General features: G+C 50.8%; 1 protein-coding gene across 1 annotated transcript in view; it reads left to right on the top strand.

Moving 5' to 3' along the window:
• Positions 1 to 1,488: 1,488 nt before the first annotated feature.
• LOC121447579 (otospiralin) overlaps positions 1,489 to 20,874 on the top strand; it is a 103,354-nt gene continuing 83,968 nt past the window's right edge. Inside the window, exon 1 of the mRNA XM_041650913.1 lies at positions 1,489 to 1,551. The gene's annotated coding sequence lies outside the window, so the exon portion shown is untranslated. The remainder of the gene's footprint in view (positions 1,552 to 20,874) is intronic.

Consider the following 20,874-nt stretch of genomic DNA (forward strand, 5'->3'; position numbering starts at 1 on the left):
CTTGAGAAAAATGTCTGCTAAATACCGAGTCTGATTAAACACAGTTTGATCTCTGTTACATCCTGCACAGTTCCGGGGGCAGACAGACACACAGAAAAGCAGGGTTCCGTTATGCTGGAGTCTCTGATGGAGAACCACAGAACCCTGGTAGCTCAGTGTGTTTATTACATAGAGTTGAACAGAGATGAAGGGTTATTGCATACAGTTAAACAAGGAGGCAGGGTTTATGGAATACAGCTGGATCAAGGAGACAGGTTAATCTCTGGCTCAAAGTGGGTGAAGAGAAGACTTTGTGGTGAGGCCTGGGCACTGGAACTTGTCTACAGGATGCTGAGCTGTGCTGGGACAAGGCAATGGAACTGGCCTAATGGAATGCTGAGTTGTGCTGGGACAAGGCCATGGAACTGGTCCACCGAGTGCTGCCCTCTAATGGAGCAAGGACAATGGAACCGATCCAAGGACAACGGCTGCAACAGATCTTTCCCATGAGCCTCAGACTGTGCACTTGAATACCCGATGGGAGAGAGGACAGTTAAGGGGCAGGGGCGCGGTGAACTGCAGACCTGGTTTCAGCAAAAAGTGAAAGGCCATTTGAATTCTCAGATGATGGATTCCAGCAGGGATTTCCTTCTGGTCCTCGCTTTCTGACTGCCCACTACCCTTTGTGGTCAGCCCGGTTTCAGTCTTCCCTGACCCCTCTCCACTTCCGGGCAGAGGGAAGCATATGGACTCCCTGAAGCTTCAGGTCCAATGAGATTCTGTTCCTTTGTGCCTGACAGGTCCTTGACCTCTGACTTCCCTGGTCGGCAGTGTTTTCTCCTTCCTGCAGGAGCCTGGCACACTAGTACTCAGGGTCTTCAGCTGGCTGGTCCCTGGGGAGCAGCAGGCTTGTCGGGTGGATCCTTCATGCCAGGCACCGAGAGTCCTGAATGAAGACACATAGTACATAAAAGAAGGAAGATGAGAAGGGAAGGCTTTTGTCTTAGACGGAGAAAATTACATATCCCATTGGATATGTTACTGCTGGTAAATCTCTAAAAATTAAGGTTAAATCAACCCCTGAATTTCTGGCGCTTGTCAATTCTTGTGGTGTAAATATGGCACTGTTGTTGATTCATTTGGAAGTGCTGGCTCTCAGGAGCTGGCAGCGGCAGCTCTTGCCCTGAAAGTCAGTGCACAGGCCTAGGACTCCTCCACTGACCCCCTCTGAATGAGGCATGCGGAGCTGTGGCATAAGTACAAGCTCCCGTCATGTTGATGCGTAAGGTGACAGGACCAAGGGCAAGAGCATTGAGTCTTGTCCACACAAGCTCCCAGGTTCTGGAGATATGACAAAGGAGGAAACAAGACAGGCTGAGGAGAGGCTGCCTCTGCAGAGTGCGGGTTTCCCTCTCCATTTCTCAAGTCCCCCATTCAGCCGCTGACTGACCAGTTTCCTTCTGTGCCATGATGAGCTCCCCATGCTGAGCGGCCGGCCCTCTGTCTGAACTGAGAGGAATCAGATTCTCAGATGGTCCAGGGAGTTGTACACTCTTCTCCCCTCGGACTCACGTGAGTATTTGGAGGATCTCCTCTGTCCGTTCCTCCCTCTACCCTGAAGGCCTTGATGTCTGACCCAGCCCATAGAAAAGCTTCGTTTGCACCTTTTGGCAAAGTTGGGGTGCTGGGCCATTTGGGTAAGTGAAAGCCTTACTTCTGCTTCTTAGTCACCTCTAGGCTTCCCTAAAGAGAAGCTGCACCCACATTTCCTTGTGCGTGCTGCCAACCCTAGCACCACAAGCTGTCCTTGACTTGGGCCATTTCGGTTGGTTCCTGGGTCTCAGGATTCAGCAAAAATGCCTTCCTACCCCCAGGCCAGCCAGGGAGGATGACCTTGTCGGGTCAAAGGCTCCAGAATAGGTTCCAGGCTGCTTAAGGGGCAGACCAAACAACATGCCCTGGCTCAGGGTTTGTCCTGAGTACCCCTGAAGTCTGTTCCACACCACAGTAGCTGTGAAGTCGAGGCTACGCAGATGTCTGGAGCGGGCAGAGGGGTTGGCATTACTCAAGGAGGAGAGACAGTGTCACCCCTAGCTCTCATGGCTGTTCTAGCACTTCCGCTTTGACTTTTGTGATGAACGCAGAGTTCTTCGTTCACCGAAATTTTTCTTTTGAACTGAAAAAGAACCACAATTCCCCATGGTTTCAGAGTGGTGGAGATTGGCCATGGTCACTTTGAAGCAGGCCCATCCACAAGTTCAGCCTGACCAGGCCTCAGGTCTTCCTTTCTGGGCTACACAAGCAGCAGCAAGGCCTGTGTGTCCTGTTCCAGGCTGTCTTACGGGCTTGCTGCCCTGGTGAGATTGTTTAGCGCGGGTCCAGCTTGCAAGCATTGTGGACTGGATGTTTCTTATATGTTTGACTTAGGCTATGGTTTTTCTTGGTGTGTGTGTGTGTGTGTGTGTGTGTGTGTGTGTGTATTTTGGGGAGGATCAGGTAGGCCTGGCCTATGAATCTGGGCTCAACAGTGACATTGATGGTCTCTAGGGGTTGAGGGTCAGTGCTGTTCCTCCAAGGGAATGAGGTGCCTGCTGCTGGCTATTTGGAAAAGAAGCTCATGGATTAGACACAGGCTTGCCCAGGGGTGGGAGATTTACTCAGTGTCTTCAGGCAGGGTCATCTGAAGCCAGGTGGGAAAAACCTCAAGAGGGAGCTAATTGGACTGGGCTAGAACCTTGGGAGGTGGGGTATCCTCTTGACAGTTCTTCACTTCGACAAGTGTCCTATCATCCACCAGGAAGGCCTATAAGTAGAGGTATGTGGTCTGGAAATGGCCAGGAACTTTCACAGAGACAGACCACCTTGATACTGAGTTAGGAGTTTTGGAAGGGGCCAGGGGAGTCTCTTGCCAAGTCTTTCCTTGCTTTGCTATTTTGTCCAGGATGGGGTTTCAGTTGCTTCCCAAGAGAGTTCCGTTCAAGGTTTCCCAGAAGCCATGACTTTCCCCCTGGGTTAGTTTAGGTCCTGTTTAATCAAGCCACCCAGGTATCTGGAAAAACGTCAAAAGAAAGGAGAGAGCAGGAAAAAGAAGAGAAGGAATGAGGGAAAAGGGGAAAGAGGGAAGGAGTGTGTGGGGAAGGAAGGAGAGAAGGAAAGAAGGGTGGATAGGAGAGGAGAAGGAAGATAGCAACAAGGAGAGAAAGAGGAGGGAGAAAAAAAGGGAGGAGGAAAGGAGAATACGGAGGGGGAGGGGAAGAAGAAAAGAAGGAAGGGGAAGGAGAGAGGGGGAGAAGGAAGGGACGAGAGAAAGACAGGTGTAAGTAACCCCTAGGAATCTACCTCTTCCAGCTCCCAGGCTGTCATTCAGTTCCTCTTCAGCCTTCAGATGTGGATGCTTTCCTGTACCCATGCTCCGCTTCTGGATTTTACATTTCAAGTTTTCTACTGCACTTGGTCTCCTGGGATCCACTCCACTTTCTCAGACTGCTCCCAAAGTTGGCACCACCTGTCCTTTGGTGGGCAGCTCAATGGCTCCAGGGCTCTGTAAATGTTGCCCACGTCTCTGTAGGAGGCTATGGTGGGCTTCTGGGTTGGAGGACAGAGGCTGCACACGAGCCAAGTCATCGAATGCCCCTTTTCTGGGAAGCTCTGGTACCAACTGTTCTGCCTTGAGTTTCTTCTGTCTGGGGAAAGCTGAGCATTTCCCGGGGTTGACTCTGTCCAATCTCAGAAGGCCCTCCTGTGGGAGCAAGACAATGTAATTAGGTTAATAATGGTGTCCCCAGGACACAACTTTTTGGGGTGAAGGGCTGAGGGGTAGACTTGGTAGGAATCTGGACCCAGCGGGACAATCAATTTATCTGGAAGGAATATTTTTGGAGTCAAGTGTTGGACGTCTGAACCTCCTGCCCTTCCTTTTCTCTGGGGTACACAGAAACTCCTCAGTCACCCTGGGAGTCACATACTCAGGCTGTCACCGGGTCCAACAGAATCTTCTAGATTGTCAACACCTAAGTTCCCTGATGTGACTCTTCCCCAAAGTGACTCTGTGCTCGCCAGCTAGGACCTCCATGTGGACAGCTTGCTCCCTTCTTTGTTCTTTCATGGAGCCCCACTCTGAAAGGTCTGTGATTCTGTCCCCTGAAGTCTTCCCTGAAGAAGTGCTGATCTCCTATGGTGTAACATCTGACACCTTCGAGGCTCCCCTGATGGAATTTGCTGGGCTAGTGTATCCTTGAGCATCTGCAGAAGCAGCATGCAGCACCTGCAAGAACGGGTACCAGGGCTTCCCAGCAGAACACAGGTCCCCTTGAACCTCTTTAATGCTAGCAGAGGGCTTTTCTCGTGAAGGACTAAAGGGAAGCAAGGAGAGACAGATCCAGTGGACTGCAAACGGGGGCTTCCTTCTGGAGGCCCATCTGGGCTCCACCAGGGTCTGATAGGCTCTGAAACAGCTTCATTCTGTAGACCAGAAAAGACCAGGAGAGCTGAGAGGAAAGGGTCCTGTCTAAAGCCCAGAGCATGCATAGTGAATGACCAGACCGCCAAGGGAGGGGGCGCCCCTTCAAGGCAAGACCCCACCCTTTGGAAGGGTACCACCTCGGGAAGAGTCACCAGAAACCGCACCCTCAGACTGGTCTGCAGAGTTAGGACAGGTAATCCGGAACAAAGCAGCCATCTTGAGCCCTGTGTTCTGGGTTACTGGAGATGGTTCAGAGAGGCAGAGAGTGTTCCGTGCTGGCCTAGAGAGGGAGTGGTCACCAAGAACCTTCCCCAGCCCTCTCCCCTCCTATTGGGCCAGCAGGAACCAGCTCTTCCAAACCAGGGAGGGAGAGGGGACCTTGCAAGGGCTGGCAGCATAGCCCTTCATGAATATGCATGAGGGAGGTGCCCCTCTGGGGGCCATTCCCACCCGCCAAGGCACTTATCTTTGGTGGTGAATAGGGTGCTATTGTGGGCAGGGCTTCAGAATTTTAATGACTTGCAAAATATAGTTAATTATGTAAAAAGACATCTTCTGCACTTTTTCATGTAAATGAGACAAATTAATTGGCGCTCAGTAGTTTTGAGAGCCGCCTGGTCTGGGGGGAGGAGGGGGAAGTCCTTGATGGTTCTGAAGTAGGTGCTTGCTGAAAGCAAGGTGGAAAGCAGACACGGAGAAGGGCAATTTCTGATCCATTTAATTAATCCCATCACTAAACCCGCTTAGGGTTTGTAACTCAAACCGTGAGAAAGCGCAGCCTGCGTGTTCTCGCGCCACTGCCAGTCAATGGGTATAGCCCAGGAACCCTGGGGGCTGCTGGGAAAGGCTGGGGGGCAGGGCCCTGAGGCAACCAGCTCCACCAGCCCCTGGTCCTTAGCCAAGTTCTCAACAGAGGCTCTGAAGATGACACTGGGGGCATGCGGGGCAGTGTCCCTCAGGTGAGACAGAACATTTAAGTGGCAAAATCTGCATTTTCAAGGTCTTGCAAGGACATTTCTCCAAAGATATACTAGTGGCCAGCAGGCACAGGGAGAGTGAGGGCACCACTGTCAATCACTGGGAAGTCCGAGTTCAACCATGGAAAGATGCCACCTCCGGTCTGCCAGGGTGACTATAATCAAAACCACAGAACACACGTGTCCACGAGGACTGGGGTGAGCTTCAGTGTGCTGCTGTTGGGGATTTTGTTAGGTATATTTCTCTCCACTGACACAAATAATTCCAGTCAGACCAAATAAACGATGCCCACCTTTAATGCTGCGCTCCCGGGTAGCCTGGAAAAAAACATGGTGAGGGAAAGAGAACAGGGGAGACCACGCAAAACCTGGAGACCACGTGTTCCAGTCAGATGTAAAGAGATGAAGGCAGAAAGCCGTTTGGTATTTTCAGGAAAGGTTAGCTGTAGAGGCACCATATGCCCTCGCCACTCTCCTTTGGCATGCAGACCCGGAAAGCCAGGGCTTGGAGATGATTGTACACAGTGCTTGGGCGGCATTGTTCACAAAAGGCAAACAGCCCACGTGTCCCTCAGAGGATGAGTGGGGAGGCACGGGGTGCATCCACACAGTGCAACGTTATCCAACTATGCAAAGGAAGGAAACGCAGACATAAAAGAATCTCAGGGACACCGTAAAAAATTGAGCCACATGAAGGACCAAGCTTCTCCAGATTCCCCAGTCGAGGCAGAAAGTGGACGGTGGCTGTTAGGCAACACAGAAGTTTTGCTTGTAGATGAACGTACTTGGTGTCATTTTCCAGTGAAAATGATCTCTTGAATCCGCCCCTTTGCCAGCATTATCTGGAGCCCTTGCCTAAGCTTATGCCCTGCTTACAGAGACCCTCCAGCCTCCAGGTCCTATCTGGAGGGTAGCTGGGCTCAGCAGAGCAGCCAGAGTACCAGGGGACACACTCACACCCTGGGCCCTCACCCTCCTCCTGCTCTGGCAGCAGCAGCCACCAAGGGGGTCACTTTACACATTCCCAGATCCTAATCAAATCGCACCTGCCCCGCTTGGCTCATCTTTCTGAAGCCCCTTGGCCCAAGCAGCCTGACTGAGGAGCCAGCCTGGAGGCCTCTGCCCGGCATGGGAAACGCCATGGGAGAGCTGGCAACAATGGGCTTCTATCACAGGAGAAACCTGAGCCAGCATTCTCATGGCCGGGCTGCCCAGGCAGGGGTGGAACCTGACCTCCACACGCTGCTGTCGTCTCACTGGCTTTGGAAAGTAAGAATGGAGGCAGGGTCTCAGGGTAGTCAGCAGGCAGTGCTGGGAATATGCCCTCAGGCATGGCCGTTCTGCTTCTTCCTGGGGCGCACTGCCCTGCAGCCCTGGGATTCCCATTAGACCCTTGGAGACAGCACATGCTCCCAGGCAGCAGGAAGCCTTGTTGCCACCCAGATGTGCTGCCAGAGCCCTGTAGAGTCACAGCTGGCTGCAAAGCATCCAAGCCGAAGAGTTGCAAAATCCACCGTAACTTCCTAATTTCTGCCCCGGGCACCCACCTGAGTTGGGGAGCTAGGCGGCTTCCCTGATTGCCTGGGAAACAGTTAGCGCCTACATCATCTGTGACAAGACTGAGCCTGCGGTCACCTCCTAAGGACATCCAGGCCAGACACACTGACGATGGCAAGGCCCCAGGGTGTCAGGTGCACACCTCAAGTTCCCAGAACACAGCCGGCCAGGGCCTCTGTAGGTCTAGCAGAAGCTCAGGCTGTCAGAACTCTGCCTGGGTCACTCCTCTCTCTGAGACAGGAATACACCCTGGACGGGGCTCCCCCAGGCCAGCCATGGTGGCACTGCTCTTCTCTTCATGCTTCTCTTTTCTCTGCCATTAAGAGTTCTCCGTGTCCCTCAGTGCTGGCTCTGTAGGCCAAGGGGCAGGGCAACCTGGACCGGAGTCTCCTTCCCAGGGTCACTAGCACAGCAGCGCAGCTCCACGGCTGGGCAGAGGCTGCTTGGGTGAAGACCGGGCCTGGCAGGTTAGATGGTCACCAGCTGTGACTGCCCTAATTTCCTTCTGCCTGTAAGCCCTGCTACTGAGTGTGACGTCACTGGATCCGGAAGTCACAGAGTCACTCTGATAAAGCACTTACTCCTGCAAGGTACATCTTCAGGAGCCAGTGGCCTTTCCTCCTGAACTGCCCTCAGGGCAAAGGCTAGTATCTTCAGATACAGCTGGGGATCAAGCAGGACTAAACACCAGGCACTGTCACATACACAGTCTCCAGCAGAATCTAGAGACCTCCTTCCTCCAGGTTGGTCAAAGGACAGACTGTCGTAGTGGGGTTAAAAGCCAAGAATGGCAAAAGTAGTGCTGGCTGGTCCTGTAGCCTCACCCCAATCCTGGTGCCCAGTGATGCCTGCTACTACTAGCATCCTGCCTAGGGGTCTGATGGTCCTCTGTGGAAGGCCTTAACCTGAAGGTTGGTGTTAAAAACACTGCTTTCCCAAGCCAACTTCGCAGTTGAGGGGTGAGATCGGCACACTAACCTGGGGCCTTTGAGGTCTGGGCCTGTTTGCTTCAGTGCTCTTAGGGTGTGGTCAGGGCTCAGCCCATTAGGATACCCAGAAAATGAGAAAGGGAAGGGAGAAAGAAAAAGGATAAAGAGGGAAAGAGAGGCAAGGGTCATGGGTACCGGAATATGTAAGTGGATAGGTTCAGTGGTCCAGGCTGTGCAGTGGTTGAGGACTCAGAAAGCCTGAACATACACAGTAGCACTATAGAGCCGTTCTGCCCTACCAGGCACCATTAACAATGAAGGGGTGCTTGGGAACATGGATGCATGTTTACACATGTGTGCACATAAAACCAACCTTAGTTTAACAAGGGGGTGCTGGTCCCCTAAGTAATGTTTGGAGTCCTACGTATATCAGAAAGGACTAACTCATTCACTCCCCGCCCCCTGCCAGTGCCCATGACATGACAGACGGATTGAAGCTTGTCACTGCGTACTGACAGAGCTGACTGTCATGGATCTACTTGTTTTGAGCAGCCACCCATTGCTGTCAACCCTCGAAGTTGGGGTTTTATGACTAGCTGTGTCTGTGTACCACGGGCAAGCAGCACGCATTGGGTAAATACACAGAACCTGTAGACCGACTGACTGATACATGACTAACGTGGACAGATGTCCTCCTGCTGTCTCTGAGCTGCTCAGCATGGGCCTTCGGGAGCACCTACCCACTCTCTTTGAGTCTGGCAGCTCAGACATGGGGGATTGCATCTCCCAGTGATCTCATTAGTGTTTTGCTGGTCCCCAGCAGACTGGGTGTCTTTCTGGGCCTGATCCTCTTGCATTACCAGTGTGGTAAGGTGCGTGGGACCTTGTTCTGTTAAGTAATACAGGTGGGAGTCTGGCTATGTGCAATGGTGGTGGCATTGTGACTGACGGACTGACAGCAGTGGATTAATGAAGTCTGTCTTTGCTCCAGGGCTGAGCAGTGCTGCGGGACATGGAGGAATCCGTGCTCTCTTGACCATAGAGAAAAGAGAGGGAAAAAGGGTGAGCTGCCCTGGATCGTTGGAGATTGCCAAGATGCCCCTGAGTCCAGAACCTTCCACTGCACAGGGCTCTCCTGTGCGTGACACTGGCCGCTGCTTCTGGGCTTCGCCTCTTTTCCTTCTGTTTTTGTCTTCTCCGTGCTGACAGGAGGGAGGCAGTGTATTCTGGACATGGCTGATCTTTTGTGTTTCATCTGTCATGAATGTTCCCTCGCCCACTGGCACTTGTCTTTTCACTCGAAACACTCACTGAAGATATTTTTTTTTCAGCCCCCGAAATGCATTAATATTCATGAGCAATAAATGTCTGTCAATATTTCCCTTAGAGCGTCTGGGCTTAGGGCCCGGAGCTGCAGGACATCGTTCCAAGGTTACAGAATGCCGTGTGGGAGTCACCATGCTCCAAGAGCCCCGTTCTCATGGAAGGTTCTGGGCTCAGTGGTGGCTTGGCAAACGGTGGTCATCCAGGGAGCTCTCAGGCCACCTGCCTTCACACATGTCGCCTCTGCGTTTCTTTGCGGTCGGGAGGGCCCCAGTTTGTGTACCTTAGTGCTGCCTCGGCTCTGCAACAAAGATGGACCTGGGTTTGTTTCATTCATTATGTGCTCCTGGGTGGTGAGGGTAATGGCATCCAGCTCCGAGGGCTCACTCAGTACCTAGCCCAATCTCCACCTGGAGTCTTTATGTTGTGAAACTATTGTACTATCCATTCAATCACTTTGGTGCAGGAAGGCCACTGTTGGTGTAGGCTAGGCTCTGAGCCCAGAGAAAGGAGTGGCTGGGCAGATAGGCATCTTCGGGGCTGTTGGGCCAGTTTGAAGCTGCAGCAGTAGCAGCAGAGGAAGGGATGGGGAAATCATGTGGAAGAGCCCGGGCAGGGAGTGTCTTTCTCTCTGGTTCTGGATGGGAACCGTTCTTCCCTCTCTAGGTACTTGGTGAGGAAGATGGGCAGGCCAAATCTCAGTCCTTAGCCTGGGCTTATCCCACAGCTGCGGAAGCTCTCCAGGAGAGGGTCTTGTCCCTCCTGTAGTACTAGTGGGCAGCAGTCCACAGAGCTCATGGGACCTAGGATATAGGCTAGGGAACCGTAGCTGGGTCACTCCAGGACACCAACTTGTACTGAGGTATCCCAGAGGCAGAACCCAGGCCAGACCTTTGCCTCATGTCCTCCATCCAGGTTACAAGGGCCAGGAGGGTGTGAGGAGAGGGTGGGGGTACAGAGATGGGGTACAAGGGCTATCCCAAGCACTGGTCTCCCAAAGTGAGACCCAGGTGTTCAGGGTCACACCTCCCAGTATTCCAGGGTCTGCAAGAGCGATTGTGGTGGTCAGGGCTGTAGGCAGCAGATGCTAAGTGAAAGGTTCTGGACCATGGCCACCATATTACTTTCCCTCAGTTCTCAGCCTTCTCCGTGACCTGAGACTAGGCCCTCATCAGCTCAGAGAGAATCAGAGAGAATACCCTCTAAGTTCACCAGGTCCCTCCATATCCTTCATGACATCTTCACGAAGGTCCCCTACAGTCAGGGTAGGTAGGTACACCTATCTCTACCTGAGACTTTGACGGAGGACTCCACAGAAGCACACCAGCCCTGGGAGAAGTTCCTCACATGGCCTGCCCCTGGCTTGGCCCTCAGGCCTGCCGCTCAGGATGTCTGCCACCAAACCACTTACAGAATGAAAATGAACCGAAATGGAAGGGTAACGGGGTTGGGGAGCCACAGCTGAGGTGATACATCACTTAATTAAGAAGTTAGCTAAATTATACAGGTTTACTCATCTCAGAGAACCTTGCTGCATTCTTCCTGAGGAGGCCACAGAGGGGACGCACTGTCGGAGGCTAGATTTCTAACCGAATTGCTGACTTGTTTTTGCTCACTCAGGCTCCATCGAAACGTCTCGTTGAATAGACAAAGGTTTATGTGATTATTGGATTCTGCGGCTGATTGGTTCTAAAAAGAGAATAAGGGCTGGTCAGTTGGCTCAGGAGCTACAGGCTGGAGCTTGTATATTGACTCGAGCTAGCATTTTAAGGGTCCCTTTTCTGCGGTGGCTCACCCAGATCTATGGAACATCTATCAGGAAGAGTGTGGGCCAGGTATCACAGCCTTCGTAGGTAGGTTTATAGCTTGTCCCTGGCCTGGGTTAGGGCAGCCAGGCAGGTTCTGAATATACCAGTGAGCAGGGTGTCCCCTGGGAGGTGACAAACACTAGATGTGAGGGAGGTGCTGTGGCGGGCGGGGACTGTCTGGGAACTCGGGGTTGTTTGAGGTGGTAGAGTGTCACATGGGGTGGGGGAGGGTGACTGCCACAGCCTGAGGGCTTGTCTTCCCTTTGACTTGGCGTCCCTGAACAGCAGAAGCAGGCTGTTCCAAGATCCTGGCTCTTGACTTGCCTGGAGATGCCAGCTCTGCTCAAAGCCTAGGCGAGATAAGCCTGGCCCATGGAGGGGGCAGACAGCAGCAAGCTTTTCCTCAGCTTCCCCGGGGGGTCCCAAAAGTTTCACCTGAGATGAGCAGCACTGTCCTATGGCATGCTGAGCCAGTGGGGGTGCTCAGGGCCCAGGACAGGCTGGCTGGTGGGAGCAGATAGTCCACTGGAGGCTCTGGAGGAAGAGAGAGGCTCTCCTGTGTCACTCTCTCTTATGGGCTCTGTACATCCAAATGTCAACCTTCCAAGGCCTTGCTGAGCTAGGGAGGCCCGTCTGAACCAATGTGCCATGTCACTGTTCCCTGCAGCAGAGTGTCCCTAGGGTGCTGGGATTCTGCAGTTAGGTACCATGTGTCTGTGAGCACTGGCTGTTCAGAGACACCGTGATGTCCTTGTCACAGACTTACTGGATTATTCAATGGGCTTCCTACCAGACTGCTTTATAAGAATACAATGAGGTCTTTCTGTCCATTGTTCCAATTCTCTGGCTTTGAGCATGTCTCAAAGCTCAGGGGGCATGGACCCCAAATCTGTTCAAGGACACCTAGCCAGAACATCCCCCATTGTGAACCTAAAGTACTTTGCTTGGATTAGAACTTCCCTTCCAATAGCATGTCACAGCAGGCTTTCCATCCCTGTTCCACAGCCAAGCCCAAATCATATTTCATTGGTTTTCAATAATGGTGTTGTCATCTTGCCAATTCACTCCCGTAATTGGGCCAGCAGGAAGCCTGCAGAGAAGGCTCCTCCGTGCTTGCCTGAAGGCACAGGGGACCTGTGACAGGCAGGGCTGTAGCCAGTTATGCTGCAGGTTCCATCCATTCGATAGCACAGGGACCAGTGCCCGTACAAGCTGGCAGCCACCCATTTCAGTCTTTGCTACTGATGCTGCCAGCAATTTGTGTGCTTGGGAGCTTAAGTCGAGCTGTTTAGGTATTTCCTTCTTTCCTCCCTCTGACAGTAGACAGGCACTGACCAGAGCACGAGGAAGTGGTTCTCAGCATTTGTCCCTTTGCTGAGCTTGCTAGGGATGATGATAATCTAGGCCAGAGACAAATGCTACAGTTACAAGGAAAACCACGATGCTGATGATGGTCAATTTCAAAAGTGAGAATTTGAGCCTTTCCTGGTTTCAGTGCAAAGCTACTGCTCTCAAGTTCAATATTGCTTCGCTGGGTGTCTCCAATACAGAAAAGACACAGTGAATGTATCCAGGATTTGTGACTGCCATGGGAGGGAAACCTCTAGGGGTCCTTCACCTAGGGAGAGGCACAGGTATTTCCAGTTTCCTAGAGGCTTCCCTTACACTTCTCAGGAAGGTTCTCCCATCCCAGCGTCCACCACCAAAGCCAGTCTTGCCTATTAACATATTTTACAAATGGAATAGTGTAAACCATTCCATTTAGTGCAAGGCTTCACTGAGTAGCAGGGTGTAGGTGGGCTCCATCTTGCTGTGGTTTAAACGTGGAATGTCTCAGCAGGCTCACGTTTTGAACACCTGATCCCCATCCTATGATGCTATTTGGAAGTCTGGAAAGTCTGTAGGGTGTGGGGTCTGGCTAGCAGAAATAGGTATATGGGGTGGGTCTTTGAAGGTCAGATCCACTTCTGGTTCTGGCCTATCTTCCCTGCTTTCCGATAGATGACTACGGTGTGAACAAGCTTACCACGTGCTCCTTCCTCTGTGGAGCCAATCCTCCATGCCTTTCTTGTTGCTGCCATGGACTGAGCCTTCTGAACCATGAGAGGATGGAGAAAGACAAGAATGTGAGCAGGGGGCTGTCAACCTGTCCTTGTTCTCTTTTCTGTGGTTCTGATAAAAATACCCAAACCAAAGACGTGGTTTTGTTTTTCCCATAATTCTTTTTTTTGCAGTTCATCCTTGTAGTCCATCACTGCGGTCCATCACTGTGGACCATCACTGCGGTCCATCACTGCAATCCATCACTGCAGTCCATCACTGCGGTCCATCACTGTGGTCCATCACTGCAGTCCATTACTGCGGTCCATCACTGTGGTCCATCACTGCCATCCATTACTGCGGTCCATGACTGTGGTCCATCACTGCCATCCACTACTGCGGTCCATCACTGAGGTCCATCACTGCAATCCATCACTGCAGTCCATCACTGCAGTCCATCACTGTGGTCCATCACTATGGTCCATCACTGCAGTCCATCACTGCAGTCCATCCTTGTCCATCACTGCAGTCCATCACTGCAGTCCATCCTTGTCCATCACTGCAGTCCATCACTGCAATCCATCCTTGTCCATCACTGCAGTCCATCACTATGGTCCATCACTGTGGTCCATCACTGCAATCCATCACTGTAGTCCATCATTGCAGTCCATCATTGTGGTCCATCACTGCCATCCATTACTGCAGTCCATCACTGCGGTCCATCACTGCAGTCCATCACTGCAGTCCATCACTGTGGTCCATCACTGCAGTCCATCACTGCAGTCCATCCTTGTCCATCACTGCAGTCCATCACTGTGGTCCATCACTGTGGTCCATCACTGCGGTCCATCACTGCAGTCCATCACTGCAGTCCATCCTTGTCCATCACTGCAGTCCATCACTGTGGTCCATCACTGTGGTCCATCACTGCGGTCCATCACTGCAGTCCATCACTGCAGTCCATCCTTGTCCATCACTGCAGTCCATCACTGCAGTCAATCACTGTGGTCCATCACTGCCATCCATCTGCGGTCCATCACTGCAGTCCATCCTTGTCCATTACTGCAGTCCATCACTGTGGTCCATCACTGCAGTCCATCCTTGTCCATCACTGAGGTCCATCACTGCGGTCCATCACTGTGGTCCATCACTGCAGTCCATCACTGCAGTCCATCACTGTGGTCCATCACTGCCATCCATTACTGCAGTCCATCACTGTGGTCCATCACTGCCATCCATCACTGCAGTCCATCACTGTGGTCCATCACTGCCACCCATCTGCGGTCCATCACTGCAGTCCATCACTGCGGTCCATCACTGTAGTCCATCACTGTAGTCCATCACTGTGGTCCATCACTGCCATCCATCACTGCGGTCCATCACTGCGGTCCATCACTGCGGTCCATCACTGCGGTCCATCACTGCAGTCCATCACTACAGTCCATCACTGCGGTCCATCACTGCAGTCCATCACTGCAATCCATCCTTGTAGTCCGTCACTGCAGTTCATCACTGCAGTTCATGGTTGCTGGGATGTCATAACTGCAGGGACTTGGAGGAGCAAGGACATTGCCATCCAAGAGCAGAGAGCATTATGGCAGTGCTCAGTTTACTGTCTCCTATTCAATTAGTAAGTCCAGCTCATGAAATGGTACTACCCACATTCAGAGTGGGTGGACTTCCCAGCTTAGTCTAACTCAGACAATCTCTTATGTCTACAGGCTACTCCAATCCAGATAATTCCTCTGTGAGATTCCTTTCCAAAGTGATTCTTGACTGTTTGCCATTGACAGCTAAAACTCTTATACCTTAATTCCAGAACTTGATAGGCAGATGTGGAAAGATTCCTATGAAGGTGAGGCCAGGCTGGTCTGTATAGTAAATTCCAGTCCACCCAGGGCTACATAGTGAAACCTTGTCTCATAAAAAAGAACAAATATATAAATTAAAAAAATCCTAACCATCACACCATGAGAGCCACAAGATGCCCTGAGGGCTCAGGGACTGATATGACAGCATAGTGCACCGGGAAGACATACTGTTAGACTCTCCTGACCCTAATCTTGAAACCTTTTAGCCACCCTCTCGCTGTGCCTCACTTTCTCCACCAGCCCAGGCTTGACCCTCTCCTTCAGCCATCTCTCAGATCACTGCTGGCAGAATTTGATAATCCCCGGTGAGAGGTAGTCCTGCTACCTGGGGCTAACCCTTTCTGGCTACACAGCATGAATGGAGCCTAAAACCTTTTTTTTCATTTCTTTGTATTCTGTTGCCATATATATATACATATATATGACAACAGCCTACATTGGTAGATGGAGGTCAAGCCTTTAGGGACTGGTAACTTCACAGAGGCCAACAACTCAGATCTCTTAAGGCCCTGGCTGTGTGTCTTGCACCAAGTTATTTGGCCTCTCTGAACCCATTGCTTCATTAATGAAACACAGGGGACAGTTATATCACCCTTGATGAGGTCCCACCCTGGAAACTCAGCCCTCATACCTGTGACAGGTGAAATGGGCCTCATTCTCCAGCCAGTTTTTGAGGGAACCATTGCTTTAGACTGGTGTTCATACCAGACTGTAATTTATGTCTCTTAAGACAGTGGTGCTTCAAGCTGTGCCTTGCCTGGAGAGACTCCATTTTAGAAGCAGCACTCGATTCAATTTTAATGCAAACACAAAGGCAGCATGACTGTGTCACAGGAGACCCTTGACAACACCGTTACTACTGCACCGGCCGTGAGACACATACTGACAACTTATTTCAAAAGTAGAAAGGGTGCCGTCTGGAAATTTGATCTAAATATATCCAAGACAATTGGGACCTCAGGAAATCAAATCAAGATGACCAGACCTGAGAAACACTGAACACACCAGACTAGGGAAAGGAAGCAATATTACTCAGACCTCCAAAAGGGAAGGAAGACTGCCTTGTGATGTTGATGGCCCCGCATACCTTCCATCTGGCCACCTGGTGTGTGAGTCTGGAAAGGACACAGAGGACTCATGGCTATCCCAGAGCTCCACTCAGCTTGTCCTCTGCTGTTGACATGGCTTGCTAAAGTCACTATATGTCTGTCTGTCTGCACAGTCATCTGTTTGTCCATCTTGACCTCCCATATGTTCATCTACATATTGGTTTGCTGGAGACAGTGCCATGTCTTTGGTCTCTGTGGTCCCGGGACATTTGTGAACTTGAATGAGGGATTCTTTGGTTCAGAGGCCTGGATGGTAGGGGGCTGAGGGTAGCTCTCCACTCAGAAATATCAGGTATGGCTCTTTGGGATGAAGCAGGATTGGGTCCAGGGATGGAGCCTGTAGGTGTGTCCGTGAGGAGATGTTCAGGATCCTGCCGGGCTATTGCACAGGTGGGAAAACGCCCAGGTGTTGGGTTATATCCAGGTGTGTTGTGCATGCACAAAGGTATGCCAGGGAGCTACAAAGTGTTTTGGGCATGGGTTGTGCACACGGCATAGCCAGGGAAAGTTCAGGCTTCTTGGGCTGGTGTTGCTAGGCACAGTAGATCTTCTTCAGGATTACCAAGTCCCAATGCCTGGTTGTTCTATGGAGTTGTAGTCATGGTGACCATTCATGGGCATGCCCTCAATCCCCAAGCTCGTCCAGCAGTTCCCGCCCTCGTCAACATCATAGTTACTCAGCTTTTACTGGTTTAGTCTTGGGTCTAGCATCTGAATGGGGCCCGGATTTGATTGCATGTAACAGAGAGATGAACATTGACTTATACAAGGAAAAATATGCTTATCGTCTGTCTATGAAATAAGACAAAATTTAAGTATTTTAAATATATAATACTTAATATTTAACAAAACAAAACAAAAGAGTTACCATGGTCATGGTGTCTCTTCATAGCAATAAAAACCCTAAGACAATCATATCTGAAACAACATCAGGAAGGAAGATATGTTTTGGTTCCTGGGTTCCTGGTTTCATCCAGTCGGGGTAGAACATCTCATCTCATGGCAGAAGCGAGTAAGGAGCAGGTACGACCTTCAGATTCCTGCCTCCTGTCTCCTACTCCCTCTAGCCAAACCCCACCTCCTGCCTACTCAGATAGTGCCACCAGCTGGGTAGCATACAATTCTGTGGGAGACACTTCATATTCAAACTCCAACATTCTGTTTCTGGCTCCCAAGGTCATGGCCATCTCATAAGGTAAAATGCATTGAGTCTATCTGCAAGAGCCTCTTAGGTCTTAAAAATTCTAACAAGTCTGAAATTTCTTCTAAGACTCAAAACAAGCTTTTTTTTTTTAGCTGTGAGCTCCTGTAGAAACGAAAACAGGGTACATTGTCCCCAGACTGAGAGCAGAGAGTAAACATTCCCATTCCAAAAGCAGCGATAACGATGCAGGATTGAAACCCAGAAGGAGAAACATCGATTGGATCTGAGCCATAGCCTGCCATGTCCTCTCTTAAGGGTTGCAGCTGACCCACGGCTATGGCCCTGCCGGATGCAGCCTACGTGGACTCTTTCGTCGGCTGCATCTGCTCATGGCTGCCAGCTTTCCTCAATATTTGACATTCCCGGAATGTCCGGGGTCCCCGTAGGATCTCTACCGAGTCTTTGGTCTGCACACATCTTCTCTGGGGATGCTGCAGGCCTTCAGACCCTGTGACTCAGGCCTTTTGAAGTCGGGGTGGACACTGCTGTGACCTCACAGCTTTTCAATTCTGCATGCCTGCAGAACCAGCATCTTGTGGGTGATGCCAAGGCCTGCCGACAGCAGTGCCTTCTGAGTACCTAGACGGCTGAAGGCAGGGAAGTACTCTAGGTGATCCTGTGTGAGCAGGTACCCTGGAGCCTTCTTCTCAAAGTCTTTCCAATGGGCTAAAGCCTTTGTACCCTTGAGCCGGAGCTGAATGGAGTGTGGCCAATCCCTGAGATGTTCAGGACATCTTTCGCATTGTCCTAATGCAGAAGGACTTGGCTTATTTTAAGGTACAAATCTCCTTCACAGCATCATCTTCCTTGACCTCGATTTTAAATGTACTCATTTTCTGGCCAAAATGGATGATTTTCAAATCTTTTTGTTCTTTTTTTTTTTAAAAAAAAGGATGCATTTTTTTTTTAAAAAAAAAGTGTGTATGCATGCACATGTGTATACATGTGAATAGGCACATGTATTCGAGTGCAGGTACTCATGGAAGCCAGAAGTGAGTTTGTATCCCCTAGAGCTGGATTTATGGGTAGTAGGTGAGCTACCTGCTGTGGGTGCTGGGAACCTAACTCAGGTCCTATGGAAGAACCATGTACGTTCTCAACTACCAAGCCATCCCTCCAGCCTCCCCTTTCTGGTCTTCTCTTTTCTCTCAGTTCTCTCTATTAAACTGACTGAAAGCAGCCACCAAATGCCACCCACGGTGGCTCATGCCTGCAATCCCAGCCCTCTGGGAGGCTGAGAGAGGAGGATTTTGAGGAAAAAGTTCAAGGCCAGCCTAGACTCCACAGCAGAACCCTGTCTCAAGTCTTCTACCTGCAAAAATCTGTATTTCTGCTAGCTGTGTCTCAGTAGACGGACAAGAGGGAGACGCGTTCCCTTCTAGATATGACATGCACAGCAGAGTTACTGTTCCCACCTGAGACCGGAGCACAGCCTTCGCTGTGCACACCCTTTGACATTCTGATCTTCCGAGCGCCACCAGAATCACCCCCAGGCATTGCCGACAGCGCTCTAAGCCTTCTCCAGCCTGCTTCTGCAAATGTTTCCTCATTCCTCCCACAAGCCAGCTCCAAAAGCTTAAGAACCACATGGTGAGGTTTAATCACAGGAACAAACCACTTCTCTGGCACGGAGTTTCTGTGTTAGAATCTTCATTGCTTTGGAAAATATTTGAGAGAAATAAGGGAGGAAAGATCTATTCCGACTCAGGGTATCAGAGGGTTCCATCTGTTACGGTCGGAAGGGTAAAGGGCAACAGCCCATGTGATGGTGGCCAGGGCGATGGAGGAATTGGGGGCCAAGTATTGTCATCCAAAGCATACCACAGTGACCTACTCCTCTGGCTCGGCTCGATGTCCTGAAGTTTCCAGCACCTTCTGGAACAATACTACCAGTTGGGACCAACATTCGAGCCTGCGGGACCCATTTCGTATTCAAACATCACACTATTGTACCTCATTTAGAAGTGACATTTACCCTTGTGGTTACCACGTGGCTACTACACCTTCAGGCATTGTCTCTTCTTTCCAGAGAGAAAGAGATATGAAGAGCAAAAAGAGTGAGTAAGAAACTTCCTGGCAGGAAAATAAAAGACAGCCCTGGAAGGCTCACACGGAGGGCTCTGCTCAGGTGGTGGCTGCAGGAGGCTGTGCAGTGAGCATCCCAAACTAGAAGGTGTGAGGATTGTGGGAGAGAGTGGGGGGGGGGACAGCTGCTTTGAACTCTCCTAGGGTATGTTACTATGACAGACAGACACCGTAACATTCCCAGGACATTGTGGCTTATTCCGAGTACATAATCATGATCCTTGTGTTTATCGAGACACAGCTATTGGCTGTCTTACTTGGCACTGAAGTTTGCTTTAAGGTTTTTGTCTTTAGGAAGGAATTTCTCTTTGCTTTTGTTTTTGTGTTTTGCCTGGTTACTAACACTGCCAATGAATATGGAGTGACAATAGAATGAATTATGACTTGTTGAGGAGTGATGATTAGGGTTTTAATTTTTTTTTAAAAAAAAGATTATGGGTCCTTATCACAGACCCTGGTGTGAGGGATGGATGGACATGGAACTTTGTCACACAGAGACCCTGTGAAGATGTACCCAGATCCCTGCGCAGGTGATTAAGGAGTCTTGGGCTATGCACACTTCCCTCCTCAAGAGTCTGCATCTCCGCCTAATTGTCCCCAGTATGTTACCTATCAGGCATGGTCACTGTAAGAGAGCTAGTTCTCGCTGAAGCCCGCTAGTCTTCCTTCTCTGTATCCCTTCTGTGGCTGCTTCTGATCCCCATCCAAGGCGAGCCATGAGCCCTTGCACACAACAGTAGCATCTAACCCTTGGGAGGCCCTGCTCGGAGTCATCAGAGCTGGGGGGTCTGCCTTGTCTGCTGCTGGGATTCTGAAGGGCACAGAGAAGCAAGGGATTGGGCTGCAGCAGACCCTGTCCCTGCACTGTGTCTACCAGGAACACTGTCACAAGTCAAAAGCACCTCCCTTCCTCTGATGAGAGGACTCCTTGACCTGCTGGCCTCATGACTGGAGAAGTCTGAAGGGACACAGTGTCAAAAGATTTCCCAAAGTCCATTGACCCTGGAGTCCAGGAAGGAGCCACCAGTCTGTGTGGAGAGGGAAGCTGGCTTCACTAATGAGCCTCACTCAGACTCAGCCCTGAGGTCTGGGCAGAAGAGGGCTCTTTGGGAAAATGGATAGAAGGGGGTGTTTCCAAGATAGACTGCTTCCCAGAGAACTGAGGGAAGAAAAAGAAAGGAGAGTCTCACTTGGATAGAGACCCTTGCTAAAGATCATGGGCAGGAGAGAGAGGTGCTCCAACTGGGAGCCAAAGAGACAGCACTCAGTGGGCTAGCTAAGGAAGACGCTGACCACGACTCAACTTGCCAAGTTGGCATTTGTTCACATTTCAAAGTTGGAGTTTTGGGGAGCTCGGGCCACAAAATCTGGGCAGTTAACAAGAGAAGGGAATGTTGACATGATAGGTCTCATTGGGGACACCAAAGTACAAGATGACAACTGGCAGCAACCCAGATTCCTGAGGAGGGAAGTGTGCATAGTCCAAGGCCTGTTCCCTCACACCAGGATCTATACACAGACGCCAAGTAC

This window comes from Microtus oregoni, unplaced genomic scaffold (assembly GCF_018167655.1).
Source record: "Microtus oregoni isolate MIOR12 unplaced genomic scaffold, Mior012 000004F_ref0000308, whole genome shotgun sequence".
NCBI classification, from domain to species: domain Eukaryota; kingdom Metazoa; phylum Chordata; class Mammalia; order Rodentia; family Cricetidae; genus Microtus; species Microtus oregoni.